This window comes from Notechis scutatus, chromosome 2 (genome assembly GCF_049901735.1).
Source record: "Notechis scutatus isolate UNSWTSFEM ecotype Mainland chromosome 2, rNotScu1.2, whole genome shotgun sequence".
NCBI classification, from domain to species: Eukaryota; Metazoa; Chordata; class Lepidosauria; order Squamata; family Elapidae; genus Notechis; species Notechis scutatus.
The window spans coordinates 231,158,909-231,175,909 of record NC_142010.1 but is presented as its reverse complement, the minus strand read 5'-3'; the positions used below and the strand labels follow the sequence as shown (position 1 = coordinate 231,175,909).

The 17,001-nt window shown below is 36.6% G+C and overlaps 1 protein-coding gene across 1 annotated transcript in view; it reads right to left on the bottom strand.

The window, feature by feature from the left end:
* HAPLN1 (hyaluronan and proteoglycan link protein 1) overlaps positions 1 to 15,031 on the bottom strand; it is a 77,338-nt gene extending 62,307 nt beyond the window's left edge. Inside the window, exon 1 of the mRNA XM_026672106.2 lies at positions 14,740 to 15,031. The gene's annotated coding sequence lies outside the window, so the exon portion shown is untranslated. The remainder of the gene's footprint in view (positions 1 to 14,739) is intronic.
* Between the last annotated feature and the right edge of the window lie 1,970 nt (positions 15,032 to 17,001).

Here is a 17,001-nt window from a genome sequence, read left to right as displayed (position 1 = left end):
TCTCTGTTGAAAGGGGATGCCATAGCCAAACTATAGAAAATATGCTGATAGGGGCACCAGTGACAGAGATCAAGTTGCTCAGCTAAGACCAGAGAAAGCCTCAGGAAAATTTCTAATCGTTCCAGAAATTTACAATGGAAATTCCAGGATTGGTTGGAACAAGAAATCATGTTTGCACTTGGCTTTATGGAAGACCATTGATCAGTGCCTAGTAGCAATAGCAATAGCACTTAGACTTATATACAGCTTCACAGTACTTTACAGGCCTCTCTAAATGCTTTACAGAGTCAGCATATTGCCTCTAACAATCTGGGTCCTCATAGTATTTCATTATCTCATAGAAAAATATGTGTTTCACAACACAACCTCGAACTTCCCTTTATGCCATTTTCATAGCCTTCAAAGTAGCATTTGATTCCATTTTCTAAGCTAAATAGTGGGAAGAACTGGAGGCCTCCTTGTTTGACTGATGTTTACTTTATTTAATACATATTCTACAAGAAGGAATTTTACTGAAAGCAAGATATAACACCTATTTCCACTCCCAGGCCATCTCAATAGTGCCACTGAAACTAAAAAAGGCAAGGCTGCATATTGGTTCCACTCTTATTCAATTTCTGTAAACTCCATGGCAGGCCATCCGAATAACATTAAACCCATGCAGCATACTGTCCTGAGCACCCATTGGCCTAAAAGGAACACTGAGACCACTAAAACAATACTGCTAGACCAGCTAGAACTCAATAATAGAAAACTAAAATCAGAAGGAGGCAAATATATGGGTCCCAGAATAACGTTACAGGATCCAATCTGGGTCTGTCGCAGTGGTGGTATTCACCTCTGACCAGGTTCTAACCAGTTCTGGAGAACCGGTAATGGAAATTTTGAGTAGTTCAGAGAACCGGTAAATCTGACTGGAGATTTTACAGTATCCTTCCCCTGCCATGCCCTACAGAACCAGTAGTAAAAAAAAATTGGAATCCCACCACTGGTCAGTCACCACTAAACTTCGGTTCAGTCTTCTGAACTTTTGGATTCATGTTGAAGCCAATCTTTAGGAAACTTCTCTCACATAAGAATGTGTGCTTTGGGCTACTTTATGCATAGTACTTATGTAGTGCCTGGTTATATGTGGCTTTTTAGTTGTTGTTTGGGGTGTTCATGGCTGGCTATTAAGTCATTGGCCATTGTTCCTTGTGCTGCCAATTCCTTGGCTCCTGAGTAAGCTGGTGGTAAATCAGCCTTCCTGTTGACTGGCAAGGGGCCTGTTATTCAGGCTTTAACCATTTCCCTGAATATTTTTGTACCTGCTCAGCCACCAATCTTAGTAGCTTCAAAATTGAATGTATGTCTAAGTCTAGAGTAATTTTTAATAAAATATTGATTTAACAGAGAAGAAGGAATCTTATTATTTTAAGAATTAGAAATATAAATAAAAAACTGAGTTATTATAATAACTAAAATTGTTGCGAAGTTTTTTTCCCACTACAAAGCACATATCTCCATAATTTAGGGTGGACTTTTCCTTTGTAATCCAGCAATGAAAGAGCATACCACAGTACAATAAACAATTTATTACTTTTTAAATAATGCAGCTATGAATAGAGCCAGGGTATTACATTATCATTCAGCTATTCTTTCAGCTATATGTTCTCCATTTAAATATTTCAAGTGGATAAATTTATTCATGAAAAAATACTAGTTTTATTGTTACTAATTGATTATGCAACTGCTTATATTATTATATAATTGTTTATATACAAGGTCATGTACATGATAACAATGGGTGGATGAGAAATATAATCTGTTTGCTTAATGTGCTGCAATATGCATTCATCTTTAAAAATAATAATGAATATAAAAATGCCTATTTTGGTGTCATTCAATGGCTTGATTCCTAATAAACCTGGAAAACTGATATCCTTGACAATAAATCATGACAAAAAGAGCCTTAGCCAAAAAGAAAGGCCAACCTAGCAGCAGAAGTCTTTTTACCATCCTACCAACTTATGAAATGAAATAACCCTCCACAATAATTGTAATATGCCCAAGAATCAGATGTTATATTCTGCTTTTAAATACAGTGCAGCAAAATAATTTGCTTAGGCAAGTAGAGTGGGATTGTAAATTCCTGGATCTGTTGGGTCACTCAATTTTCTGAAATGCTATGAAACATGGTAGCATGGGCTGGCTGTAAGGGTTGGAATTTGGAAAAGGGGAATGGTTTTACTCAGTGGTGGGATTCAAATGTTTTTACTACCGGTTCTGTGGGCATGGCAGGGAAAGGATACTGTAAAATTTCCAGTCAGAGGTGGTATTTGCTGGTTCTCCGAATTTCTGCTACCGGTTCTCCAGAAGTGGTCAAAACCTGCTGAATACCACAGTTGAATACTGCAGTTGTCTTCCTCCCAGACTGGCTTGGATTTGGCTGATGAGAGACAAATTGTATCCAGAGGTACTGTAATGATAGGTACTGCAGGAGATCATGTTATGATAAAATAGCATTATTCTGCCCCAAATATTGATGGCTTTTTGGGACTTGCAATTTTATTCTGCTTTTAACCCTGTGTTCTGTTAGTTACTACAAATTAATTAGAACCTTTAGAATCGAACACCATAGAAACCTAAATATGTAAGTAGATAAATGAAATATTAATTTGCTTATCAGAAAAGTAATCAGATATATTAAAGCAGTTTTGCACAGCCTTTTATAGGACTAAAGATCACATTCAGTCCCTGAATGGTTGGAGCAGGACAAAAGCTAGTTTCAATTCAATTCAGCTAATTGAGTACAATAAAGATGATGCTTTTCCTGGGCTTTGATTAATTTCCACTTTCTATGACATTAAAATTTACAGTTGGCATTTCAATTTTCATCACAAAGAAATGTACAATGCAGACCTTTGTTTAAAGATCCCAAGAAATTTGGTAGGGATCCGTAGTTGCCTTCTTTCTTCTGTGAATTGTACATCCTGAAGCAGTTGAACATGATTTCATTTTTAAAATAACTTTTAAAAATCCATTCTGCATCCTGCAAAAAATGTTTATGTTTATAACCCTTGATGGTCTTTATAGCCTATTTGATGAAAACTTAATGCCGTTCATATAATTTTAAATGTGTTATATGTTGGAAAACATTGTACCTAATTATGTTTAATTCCCAAGGAACACAATGCAATAACTAAAACAGTAATTCATGTTGTAGACATGTTTAAATAAATAAGTTTGCATTGTAGTGTGTGTTTTTTTGAAAATGAGCTTCAAAGCAGTAACAATCGGTACCAGCTTCTATCCATGCAAACAATGAGGTACCAGTTGTGAATCAATGGGAAATTATGGATAGCGTACTAAGAACCATAAACCAGCAAGATAATGCAATCTTAAACAATAGGCTTTAGGAGAAAGCAAAAAACAAGCTGTACATTCAGAATGATCTGTTGTTGTATTACAATATGTGTATAAGCATGCATAAATCTTCTTTGTTAAAGATGTAAATATACTATATAAGATGAAAAGCAGAGTTGCAATGCAAAGCATATGAGTTTGACATTGAATGTTTCTTCATATCAAGTTCACAGCTTGCATAAGATTGCAGATCTTTCTGGTTAAGCCTAGGAAAGACCTTCCCCACAAACTCTAAAGAATGCTATCATAAATGAATAAGATATGGAGCAAAAATCTCTTTCAATATAGCTTTCTATATCCTTATGGGTTAATCTAAATCAGGGGTGTCCAACCTTGGCAACTTTAAGACTTGTGGACTTCAACTCCCAGAATTCCTCAGCCAGCTGGCTGAGGAATTCTGGGAGTTGAAGTCCACAAGTCTTAAAGTTGCCAAGGTTGGACACCCCTGATCTAAATCCTTAAGATTCACCTTCTCCTATTACAAAAATGCTTAAATGAAACTCTGGATTTCTATTAAATTATGCCTTCATAATTAGTTGCTCTCTTATTTGAAGACTATTATTATTTCAAAGTAAGAATTATGATATACTACAATTAATAAGCAGAGACAAATATTTTTTACATAGACTAGCTTTCCAGCTGGATTTGGCATTACTGTTAGACATTCCTCCTAAAGCCATCAAATTCTTCCTTTAATTTTCAGTGTTATGGACAATAAATATTATCTTAGTCTTTCTTAATAGCCACCTTCATCTTATACTGAGTAGAGGAAACTATATTCCAATTAATCTATTTGGGAAGACTAGAACCACTAAACAGATTTTTTAAAAGACCAAACAAACATCATTGAATTAATTTGTATAAGAAAAAAATCCAAAGACTTCCATGTTAGAGCTATATATTTAAATATGTTTATGTTGATATTACTTGAACATTTTAGTAACATCCAGGTTCACTGTGTAGGGCAATATTAATGAATCCAATAGTTTCAAACATTTATTAAATATTTCTCTTCTCTCATCATGTGCTTCTCACTAAAAAAAGTTGTTATATTGGTTAGCTAAACATATCCCACTATCTGTCTTCTACATTGCCCTATGGTGTTGCATAAACTTTTAAAATAATCAAGCAACATTGCTAATGGAATACTGCAGCAACATAATAGACAATTGCAATGAGTTAAAATATTAAGATGGCATTTACTTTATAAGTACATGGCAAGTATCTTGTAACAGTCTTCTGCTTCAATAGTTTTGATCCTGCTGCATAATACTATGTGTTTAATGAGCCACAGGCTATCATTTCATAGACAAATTGTATTTCAGTAGAAGAAAAGAAATACACTTATTCATATATACCTCAGTCTAGAAAGATTAATAGCACATTAGAAATATATACACTAAAATTATATTACTAAATGTTCAAAAAGGCAGCTCCTAAAATGTATATGCTGTATTGTTTATGTGACAATCTAGTCTAGTTTACATAATAATATATAAGCACTGAGAAATGTTTGGTAAGAATTGCATAATAATTTATAAAAAATAAGTGCAAAACAGATTAAATTTGACAAATGCTTAGTTTGCTTCATTTATTTTGGCACCTCACATTTAAAATATTTTGCTTAAGATTAATTTCACCTTTATATTCAAGAGAAAATAATACAACTCCATATACTCCGAGGCCTTTTAATTCTGCACTGAGGTAGCCACAATGCTTCATTTCATCTACAAAGGCAATATTGCACCATTGTAACACAAACTCAATCCCTTTCATATAATGTATTAACATCACAATGTAGGTACAAAGAGAGAAAGATTTACATTACAACAATGTAACACTGCTTTTATAATTTTCTATGTCTACAGAAGATTTCTATTGTGATAAGTTAGACACTCAAGTATGAACTCATTTACAGACTGCTACAGCTGCCAGCTTGTTAAATTTGATCTGTGATCTCTTTCCATAAAGCCTGTAGTTGCTCAGTTGGTACTATCATCTGCAGAGACATTTTATACAACACAGTATCAATTTGCAAATTCCACTTTTCTTTTAAGAGCAAATTTTTGCTTGTTTCAGCCATTAACATTTCATTGTTAGAATATTTCACAAGGCTCTGTTCTGTTAAAGAAAACATATGAATGGCCTTTAGATTGACAATTTGTTTGGTGTCTTTTAAATGTTTGTCTGTTTCAGTTTATTGGATTATCTTTAAGATGTCCTCTGTTATAAGGGCACTTTCACATGAAACTTCATGCCAGTTCTCCAGATTAGGTTGATCACATCCTACTGATTGTTTTGGCTAAGACAAAAGGCTATTGCTATGATGGAATTTGTAGGTAATTCGTGATCTTGCAGTTTAAAACTATTGCCTTTTTCCTTTCGAAAACTTTCCTTCTTTGCTTAATGTGACTGCCTTACAATTTCCCTCATTTGAGGTGGGGGGGGGGGGACGACAAAAACTTACCAACCAACTAACCAACCAATCACTAGCAGAATCTCTACCAAAGAAGAGGTGGGAATAGACAAATCTGTTTTCAATTTTATTTCTATTAAATCTATCTATGCTGATGTATGCATGAAAGCCAATTTTATAAAGGGGTTAGGATGCTGAGTTTTAATCCTGATTTAGGCATGGAAACCAGATAACTGACTATGCCAAATTGTCCCTTTTCAGCCCCACAAAGAAGGAAGGCACTTGAGAATTGTTGCCAACAAAACTTCATGACATTGTTCACATAACTGGTAAACTCAAAGACACAAGCATAGCAAGAAATACTAGGATTTGCAAAAATAGCAATCAAACTTGAAGGTCTCTTAGAGTGAAATTTCTTGTGTTCCTGAAATGTTAGGGACTTATGTTTCTTTTGCCTATTATACTGTAAATACTATAAGCAGTCCTTGACATAATGGAGTCTGCCATTAAAGTCATATACTGTGAGAGTCATAAATTAGGCTAGTCTTGTAACCATCCTGATTTTACAACCTTTTTTGAGTTATTCATTAAGAAATCACAGTGGTCTCAAAATGAACGCCAGGACCTTTAAGCAAACACCACAGTCATTAAGTGAATACATTATTTCCTATTGTGTGGATTGGTCAAAAACCAGAAGTAACTTCCAGTTTTTGTTAAAATCATCACAAAACACTACATAAATGCAGCCATGTTGCAGAGTGCTTGAAATATGGTTAACTGACCATGGAGGAATCAACCATTGGAACTTTGAAACCAGGTCATAATTCCTGTTTTGCAGGTAGTTTGTGACTTCAAAGATTTGCTAAATGACCAGTTGTAAGTCACAGACTACCTTTATGGCATTATGCAGTTGAAGATATTTTAGGAAAGCAGATGGTATACAAAACTACCAATAGAGAATCATTTTATTTATTTATTTTTATCCTGCTGTTATTATTTTTATAAGCAATTCAAGGTGATGAACATGTCTACTTTCCTTATTCATTCTATTTTCCCCACAGCAACATTGAGAGGTGAATTGGCTGAGAGAGAGTGACTGGCCCAAGGTTACCAACTGGCTTTCATAGCTCAGGTGAGTCTAGAACTCACAATCTCCTGTTTTCTAGCCTGGTGCAACAGACCAAAATGACTTACACTTTCATATACTTTTATACAGTCTGTTTGTTCTTTGTTGATGATCAGACGAGGAAGTCTTTATTTACATATCTTACCCTGTTTCCTTTATTTCAAAGAAGAAGCAGTGAAGACTATTGACAGATCTATTTCTAATGGCTTAGGGTTCAGAAAGATGAGAATAAATATAAAGCTATAGTTACAAATTGTCCTCAAATTATGACTGGTTGCTTAGCTACTGGTTGAAGTTAGAAATAGATCTCCACAGGGCTACTTATGAGCTGATTTGAAGTTCTGATGGCTAGCCCCACTTTCTTCACAGTCATATGATCATGACCATTTTAGGAACTTGGCAACCAGTATTTATGGTTGTTTGCAGCATCTCACAGTTATGTGTCTATGATTTACTTCCAGTATCTGGCAAAAATGCCCATTGCAGCCAATGGATTTGCTTAATGACAATGGCATTCACTTAACAATCATGGTACTTCACTTAACAACATCATAGAAAAGGTCATAAAATTGGGCATGGTCGGGTGCTGACCCTATTAATGGCAACATAATTTAGTATTGTAATTCTAGGCTCAGTTATAGTTGTAAGTTGACAACTACCTGTATTCCAACACTTTATCTGCTGAATGTTTTCCAAATTGCTGAACATCTTTAATGTTCCTTCTTTCATTGCCTGGTCTCTAAAGATTGTTCATTAGAGTTGACAATGTGCTAAGGGAATTCACAACTTGAGAATGAAACAATAGCATTCATTGCATTGGTCCTGGACCATGTGTTAGAAATAAGAATTGTAAAACTAGAATGGGTCACTGAGTTCAAATCATTACTTGATTGACACAATCTGGAACTAGAACATTTCCAAGGGATTATATATAGAGCTTGAAAATATTTTCCCCCTTGCTAACAGTGTCTTATGTTGGTTGATTTACTTGTTTCTGCAAGTTAATATTCATGCAAAATATTATCCCCTATAATGATAGAAAAGGGAGAGAAATAATATATATGTGTCTGTGTCTGTGTTTGTATGTACGTGTATGTGGGTATATACAGCAGCATAGACAATTTTGAAAGCCATATGAGACCACTGTTATGCAACCTGCACTGGTTGCTAGTTTGCTTCATGGTGTTGGATATTACCTTTAAACCCCTTTATGGCAAGGTCCAGGGTATCTGAGGAGCTGTCTTGATCCAATGGGACTAGCTCACATACTTATTTCAATGGCCTATTCCAGATCCCATTGCCAAAGAATTTTGGCTGGTTGGGTCCAGGAGAAGTGCCTTTTCTGCTATAGTCCTGCTCTCTGGAATATTCTCCTGCTGGAGGTGAGGTCTGTCCCCACACTCCTGGACTTACACAAGAGCTTGAAAACTTAGCTCTTCTGCCTGGCCAATTGGGATAGAGAAGATCCCCACCCCAGGCCATCCATTGCCTTGGTTTTCAGTTTTCTTATTTAACTTACTTAACAGATATAACAGATAATCAGAATTGGAAGGGACATTATAGGTCATCTAGTACAACCCCCACCCAAGCGGGAGACTCTACACCATTTCTGATAAATAGAAGTCCACTCTCTTCTTGAAGGTCTCAAGTGATGGCACTCCCACAACTTCCAAGGGCAAGCTGTTCCATTGGTTGATTGTTCTCACTGTCAGAAAGTTTCTCCTTATTTCCAGGTTGAATCTCTCCTTGTTCAGTTTCCATCCATTATTCCTTGTTTGGCCTACAGGCACTTTTGAAAATAGCTTGACTCCTTCCTCCCTGTGGCAGCCCCTCAAATATTGGAAGACCACTATCATGCATGTCTCCCCTGGTCCTTCTCTTTATTAGACTAGCCAAGCCCAGTTCCTGCAACCGTTTGTTGTATGTTTTAGCCTCCAGTTCCCTAATCATCCTGGTTGCTCTTCTCTGCACTTTTTCTAGTCTCAACATCTTTTTTAACTTAAGAGAGTTTAATTTAACTCTCCTAATTTTAATTGTCTTGTATTATCTTTTTTTGTTTACTTTTTATTACAGTGGTACTCAACTGTTTTGAAACTCATCAAATTTGGTACTCAATGCATTTTCATCTGTAAAATTTGTCCTGGTACTCATTGTTTGTTTGGTACTCAATGTACAAGCTAGAAAGTGTCAGTGTCAGCTGCCTTGTGACTCACTACATTATTTTTTGTGGGAAAAAATCTGTTTGGTACTCCACATTTTTGAACTCATCGTGCCTTCCAGAACCAATTAATGATGAGTGCTAAGGTACACTGTATATGGAAAGCACTCAGAGTTGCTATAACAGTGTGAAGGGTGTCGTTTGCTTTGGAGAAGAATTAAAAACAAGAGGAGCTAAAGAATGAAAGAAGAGCTAGCTGAAAAATCCAAAGTGCTGATCTAATGGGAAGCCACCGTGAAAGTAGAAGAATAGAGACAGAAAACGGCAAACACCCCATAAAAGTTTCAAAGTGGCAGGACAACCAGACTGAGCTAACCATAGCCAACATCCCATGTTCTGGCCAGTCAAACATCTTTAAAATCACCCCACCAAAGATCGTTCGAGACAGTCTGATTTGGTGTGTAAAGGCCCCCCCAGACAAAAGGAAAAGCCCCCCCCAGACAAAACCAATACCAATGAATAGCACCATTAAACATAATATCAGTGGTGGGTCAATTTTTTACACCGCTGTGGGGTGGCTGGTGGGGGGTAGGGGGAAACCCATTCCCCCCCCCAGGGAAGGTTACTGCTAAATCCCATTCTCTCCCCACCCCACTGACCTGCTTTCCAGCTCTGTTCTCTTGTGCAGGGCAACAAAAGAAGACCCGGCCAATCAGCTGGGACTCAGGAGGCAGATAATAGTTGGGGCGGGACCAGTCAGAGATGGTATTCTGAACTACTCAAAATTTCCGTTACCGATTCTCCGAACTACTCAAAATTTCCGCTGTTCTCCAGAACTGGTCAGAACCTGCTGAATACCACCTCTGAATTATATATTAAAAATTGTACGCCTTTTATCAAAGCAAGTGATTCACCAGGAAAACAATCTTTACAAAGTAGCCTTTGCAAACTGGAAATAATCTTCAAAGCCGTTCACATTTTTCATCAGTAATGTATGCAGTCATTTGCCTCTCCGGGTTATTCACTCCCATCAACAATAAGAATGGAAGATATTAGTTCTTTCACGGATATTTGGGGGGAGGGGGAACTTGCCTTACTATTAGTAAACACTGTATATTAGATGGTAGTAAAATGCTTTTATATCCACTAGATGGCACATGATGACCATGGTTAATACATTTTATTTCCACAAAACCTCTCATTCATGCCATAAATAAAGACTAGCATTATTAATTTATACCATTGCATCCACTCTGCTCAATGTTTGTTTAGCCAGCTGTTTCCTCTAATCCTGCTTAAACACCATTGATTAAAACCCCAAATATATTCAGATTTTTTTTTTAACCCCAAAGAACATTTTGTTACCTACATATTACAAGCTGTCTTTTCAAGTACAAGGCAACAGTGAACTTCAAAATCTGGAGCCAGAATGTCTAATAATTCTTTAGAAATAACAAGATAATCTGTTGAGAATAATGGAATTAAACACCTTGGCAAACTGATAAAGTTGATAAGATTTTCAGTTGCCAAGTCTAAAATATTTTAAAATAAAATCATTCCCAGTGCTTTGGGGCATTTTGCTTTTCATTTTAGTAAGAAAACAAGTAATATATCCAACCAGACATATTATTTTTCCCCATGAGTTGTAATCTGATTATAAACAATGTTTAGAATTTTCTTTCTAATAAAACATATATAGAGAAGGTTACATTAAACATATATAACTTACTCATATGCAAGTTAAATATAAATATAAAAACAGCAGAATATTATTGTTAATGCACTATTTTACATGGTTATTTTTAATTGATTATCATGATTTCCATATTAATATAAAGAAAACAGAAAAATTAATGGTAAAACTTTAAACACTGAATCATAAATAAGTAAAAGTTAACTAATTAAGTTTTTTTTTATTTAAATTAAATTGATTGTCCTGTTCAATCTTTTAATTCAAATACATTAGGTTCTTCATCAAAGTAGAACTCATTGGAAAGTTTTCAAACAATGGATGAAATCGGGTTAACCAAAGCCTGCCCAATCACAAAGTAGAATACCTTTGATATAAGCAGTATTTTTTGTAATGAAATAGTAATCAATAAATGTGGAACTAGTTGAGTAGTACTATTGTTGAGCATTAATTTTAACAATGCAAAATCTGCTTTTATTAAAATTCATTAACCTGTATTAAACCCAGATTTAATTCAGAATTTCCATTATTCATATCCACTTTCCTGCTTTTTCTGGAAGATTATTTCACCTCCATTCAAAAGTACAGAATTCATAGACTCTGGTGCTGTGGAACAAACACAACCCCCATCTTTGGAATTAGGGCATAAAGTTCTTTATCTTCTAATAGCTGACTACTAAGAGTCCTACTAGAACCTATTTTCCCACTCACATATTAGGAATAATGTATTCACTTTAATGGGTTGCCTTCTTATCATGATCTTGGATTCCAATCACAGATAATCCCAATAGAAATTTTAGCATACTGCAAGCCTAAAAATTCTCCTTTTCCTGTTGTAAGGATTATATTTGGGGAAAATAGTGCTCCTCTTGCCTTTAGTCGATTATCTTCTGCTTTTTTCTGCCTGTGTTTACCTATTCTTACTTAGTAACTACAATTTTCCTCCTCCCCCTGAGTTCTTATTGATCATTACTATCATATTTCACCAAGTCATGGTGAGTTATGGTTGAATAGGAAGGGAATGCCATTCTCCAACACAGTTGTGGCATGGTATGCAGTTCAATGGCTAGGGAACCATAAGAATTCTGGGGTAGCTTAGGGATAAATCTTTTCCTTTCTTTGGAATCAGGCATTTCTCTCACAACTGTTCTCTTCCTGTTCCTACCACTGAGACCTACCATAAAGAGCCACCCTTTCCACTTACAACTTTAACCACTGGTAGATTCTTTACTATTTACTCTCTGTAACAAGAAAAATAGATGTGACCTGAATAATTTTAATTTGTGTTAATTATGTAACAAATGTTTTTTAAGAGATAGACAGCTGGCTGCAAATAGCTTCTTCTTTTTTCTCAAAATGAGATGTGCTTACAATACCTTTCTTTTTGTTTTCATAATAGATCAACAATGCAAATTCCTATATGATGGTTTCCCAACATTTCTTTACGTTATTATTACAACCAACCTCCCTTATTTCAAAATTATACAAGTTTTCCCTCCGGTAGTATAACTCCAGGGGAATGAATGGCCTTTTCTTAGTCTTTCCTAAGAATTTGTCAAACATCCTTGACTTCTTTAAACACAAAACTCCACTGTTCACCCTCATCAGATAACGTTTATATTTTAAAACCTTTGGCTCCTTATCCAGGAGATATTTTGCTTCTTGCTTTATGAAACACCAACAACTGGTTTCCTTAGAATTACTCAGCTATTTTGCAGTGAAAAAGGTTAACCTATCACTCTCTGCAGTAGTTCCATAACAGTCACGTTCCCTCTTGGTCAGATTTTTCACAGGTTTACCAACTAAATGTACAATCACAGTCTCTCTTGGTTCCAAGACCAGCCAATCTGACAACTTTTGCATCAAAAGATAGTAGCTTCCCATAGAAAAAGTATTCTGTGAATACATTCCACTTTTTATGTCTATCAAAAATAATAGCCCACTAATGTCAGTTTGCTCTAGTACATTTAAGTGCTGTTATTTTTTTCCTAATATCTAGCAAAATTAATGCAGTGTGTAAACAATACAATACACAAAGAGATGATTCAGAACCATGACAAATTTAATAATATTGGAAAGGAAGCTCTTTTGTTAGAAGATTTGTATTTCTTGCAATTATCTTTGTTTACCTCTATTCATATTCAAGATTGCTTATTTATTAACATATGTTATATATTAACATTTTTATTAACACACACACATACACACATACACAAATGTAGATGACTTATCATTCATAACATTATTGTCTAAATTCATCTTCATATTAACTTTCCTGTTCATTGTTATTATTTTTTTAAATCAGAATTAACACATGCCTAAACTGACCTAAGGAGAGAGGCCCTTTGGATGCTAGATGATATTTCAGATATTGTTTGAATGCCACTCTCTTCTTCTTTTTCCATACATGTCTCTTGGCTAAATATAAGAACACATTTTGTTCATTTTTAGTGCCTATATGCCAAATACACTATGAATAACCGAAAGCATTTAGGACATAGCTGAACCCAAACTAAGCACTTTTAAAACATTATAATTTCAATGGAGTACTTAATTTCAAAATTGGTTCTCTCTACTTCTCTTAGGTTTGTAAATCCCAGATTTTCCAGCCTGGAAAACCTTTGCCCTAACTTTACTGCCTTGTTTTATACATGTCATAAGAACTGTACATTTAACATAAAATCATATTAAATGTACAGTTCTTAGTATCTATGTCTATATTTTGTGTACCTTTTCCCAATTTAAATTTTGAATTCAAGAACATATTTTTAGCAGGCAACTTCTGTGTCTCCGTATGTTGCTAGAATCCCATCAGTCCAGTGATGGTGGTCAACAGTCAAAAATGATGACCAATATTGCAATAGTTGCTCATGCAGCTTTTTGTTCTATGAAACACCCCTCCCCAATGCAAAACCAGCCACCCTTTTGAACGCAAAATTATTATTTCCTGGATTTCCACAATTCCTATCCTTCCTAGAGGTTCATCATTCAAGATCATATCACCAGCTGAATCTTAGATGCAACTTAGAGTGCTGTTTTCTACGAGCAATATGGTTCAAGACCCAAAAAGGAACAGACAGATTCCCTGATATTCAGTTCATATCTGTATGTGAAAGAGGGGCCGATTTATGAAGAGTAAGAGAACGATGACTTTTGGGGGACTTTAGTCATTCACAAGATGCTGGTGCAAAATTCTGAAGTTTCTTGAAGTGTGATCTCTGCTCCTTCCTCTCTCTTTTGTGTTATTTTCCCCAAAACCACCATACCTGGGATGTTTTTAATTTCCCATTGGTTACCTTCCAGGAACTGTTATTCCTGCCCTGCTCACTAAGCCAGCTAAGGATGACGGGATGATGGGAGTTATTCAACAGAATGGGATGATGTCAAGTTGGGAAACACTAAGGGTTGGATGTCATATATGTCTTACATTTCCTTTATTTTAGAGGACTTCCAAGAAGTATTATTTTGGTTACTATTATTACACCAACTGGATTTACCATAACTGTAAGCAAAGGCAGAAAACAGCCAGCTGTCAAATGAAGGCACTATATAAATATGATAAATAAATAATGAAAGCTTTCCTCCAGCCAAATTCAACTCCCATCATTTCATTGTTGCCAACAAGTGGGTCACACTGGCTATGGATGATGGGAATCCCAGTCCAACCTGACCTCAAGTCATTCATTTGGATGTATATTCAGGGGGGGATTTGAAAGATGAAACCTTCCTGCAGAGAGATAGTATGATAGCAAAGGCAAAATATAGTTTTGGAAAGGCAGAAGAATTGTCGGAAGAAAAGTTGCTCAAGCCCTGGTCCCAGAGAGCACCACAGGTTACCAGCGAACAAGTGGGAGAGACAGTATAGCCTGAAGGTTACAGTTAGTCCAGAATAGTTGGATACTATCCCACCCTGGTCCCGGACTTTTCCGTTTTTTGGTTTTTACCTTTCCACAGCTTCAAAGCAAACGGTGCCGCTTCTAAAAACTCTACTCTTCGCGCTCTCGCTTCTTCTGCCCCGCGCCAGCCAGAGACGAAAGTCCCAATCCCGAGAGAAGAACGAAAGAGAGACTTCTTTCAGTCGACGGAGGACCACGTCAGACGCGAAGGACGTTTCCAAGAATGCTGTTACTGCTCGATGAGAGCGCCGCTTCAAACCCCAGGAATGAAGGGGTGGAAAATTAGAAAGCCAAACACCGCGCTCGCACACGCCCAACGCCTGGCTCGCTTGCTCGCTCCCCCTCTCCCTCCCCAGTTCTCTCGCACAGCGTCCTCTTGTTTCCTAAGCCGTCCCGGCTGCTGGACGGGGACGCCCCTAAGGGTCTTGCCAGGTACCCTGTCCTCCTGGCCCAACCTTTTGAGGTCACCGCACGCCCACAACCTACCTACGCCTCAGCTGTGCCTCCGAGGAGGACAAGTTGTCAAAGGAAGGCGCCTGGTCAACACCTTCAAGAACGTGAACTTCTCCTGCACGAGTTGCTGGGCTTTGACCCCCCTCCCCCTCCCCAGGTTACCCTTTCCTCCTTCGTTTGGGATGGTCTTGCTGGAAGGAAGGCAAGTGAATAGGGAAAGAAAACGCGTTCAACGAAAGCTGCTGACTTTTCCAGCAACTCTCAGCAGCATCCCATCCCACCAGTTGCTTTTTTCTTTCTTTCTAGAAAAACATCATTGAAACTCTCTTTTTGCCTTCGCAGTCTTGGTTTTTCTGTACGTTGTTGGAAAGCTGAATGTGCTAAATTCCCAGGGGTGTTCTAAGTTGGTGTTTCATGTACCGCATTTTCAATTTCTGTGCAGAATTCAAAGAAATAATATCAATATTAATATAATTTTCATGACGACCTAGTTAACTATATAGGCACATGTTTTTCACTGTTTAAATTCCTGCCCCAAATATGTAAAGTTTGCAAGAAAAAAAAAAGCCCTTTAACCATCCCTAGCAAAACTATTGGCTTTAGAATATGCATTGAGGGATAGGATTTGCATACTCTGCTTAAATTAAAAGAAAACTTTAATAACATGTACATAATACTGTTTCTATCCTCTAGACATCATTTTCAGGACCTATTTTTCCTTAACCTAAGGAGGGTTGTTTGTAGAAATGCTAGCAGTTGTAATTAATACAAAACTCTCTTGTGCATTTTTAATAGGTCACAGATAGATAGATAACTTTTGGTTTTCCATGGGTGACTGGAATCCCAAGTGCATCAATAATCGGGCAGTCACTGGTCATGATCACACACAGACAACACACAGAATCACACACACACACACACACACACACACGCATGCACGAAAAATTGCTCAAGCTAACCATTGAGAATCAATTTATGTTTTGAATGCAAGTTATAAATCATCATTATTTTATGAATTGTGTGGGTTTTCACAATTCCTATTCCTTCTTACTCAATACTGTTGAGTCTTTTATTTCACTCTTTCACAGTATGAATTTTCATATTTTGATATAGATATATTCTGATATATTCTCTAATTTTTTTATTTATGCCTGTAATTGAAACATGGGCTGTTATATGCAGAAAAAGATAGGTGTGTATTCTAGATTAGTAGTTGAAGATGTTCTTGTGAAATGTTGATATTCTCTTTCTCTTTTCCTTATAGCCCCACCATAATTCAGGTGATCTTTGCTTTCTACCTCTGCTATTAACTTCCCTCAAGGGCCATTATTCCTATCTCACAGGGCTTTATCCAGTATTCCTAGATTATGCCCCATGAGCAATGTTGTTTTGTGCCTTCGGCTCTGCATCAGTAGCAATAGTATTTAGACTTATATACTGCTCAGTGACTTACAGCCCTCTCCAAGCAGTTTACAGAGTCAGCATATTGCCCCCAACAATTTGGGTTCTCCTTTTACCCACCTTGGAAGGATGGAAGGCTGAGTCAACCTTGAGCCTGGTGAAATTGGATCTGCCAAACTACAGGCAGCTGGCAGTTAGCAGAAGAAGCCTGCAGTACTGCATTCTAGACACTGCACCATCACAGGTCTTAAGCATTCATTTCTATTATGGTGGAGTAGGACCCATGGTTTGGATGGATGTAGGAGCATAGCTACATGTGGATCTCTTTTGGAGCATATATAGATGACGCGTTGTATTGTTGACCCTACAAGATGGATATCCAGTGAGATTTGGATACACTATGAATGTGCCCTTAGTGCTTAGCTTCATGCTTGTGGAACTGATTTGGAAAAACTT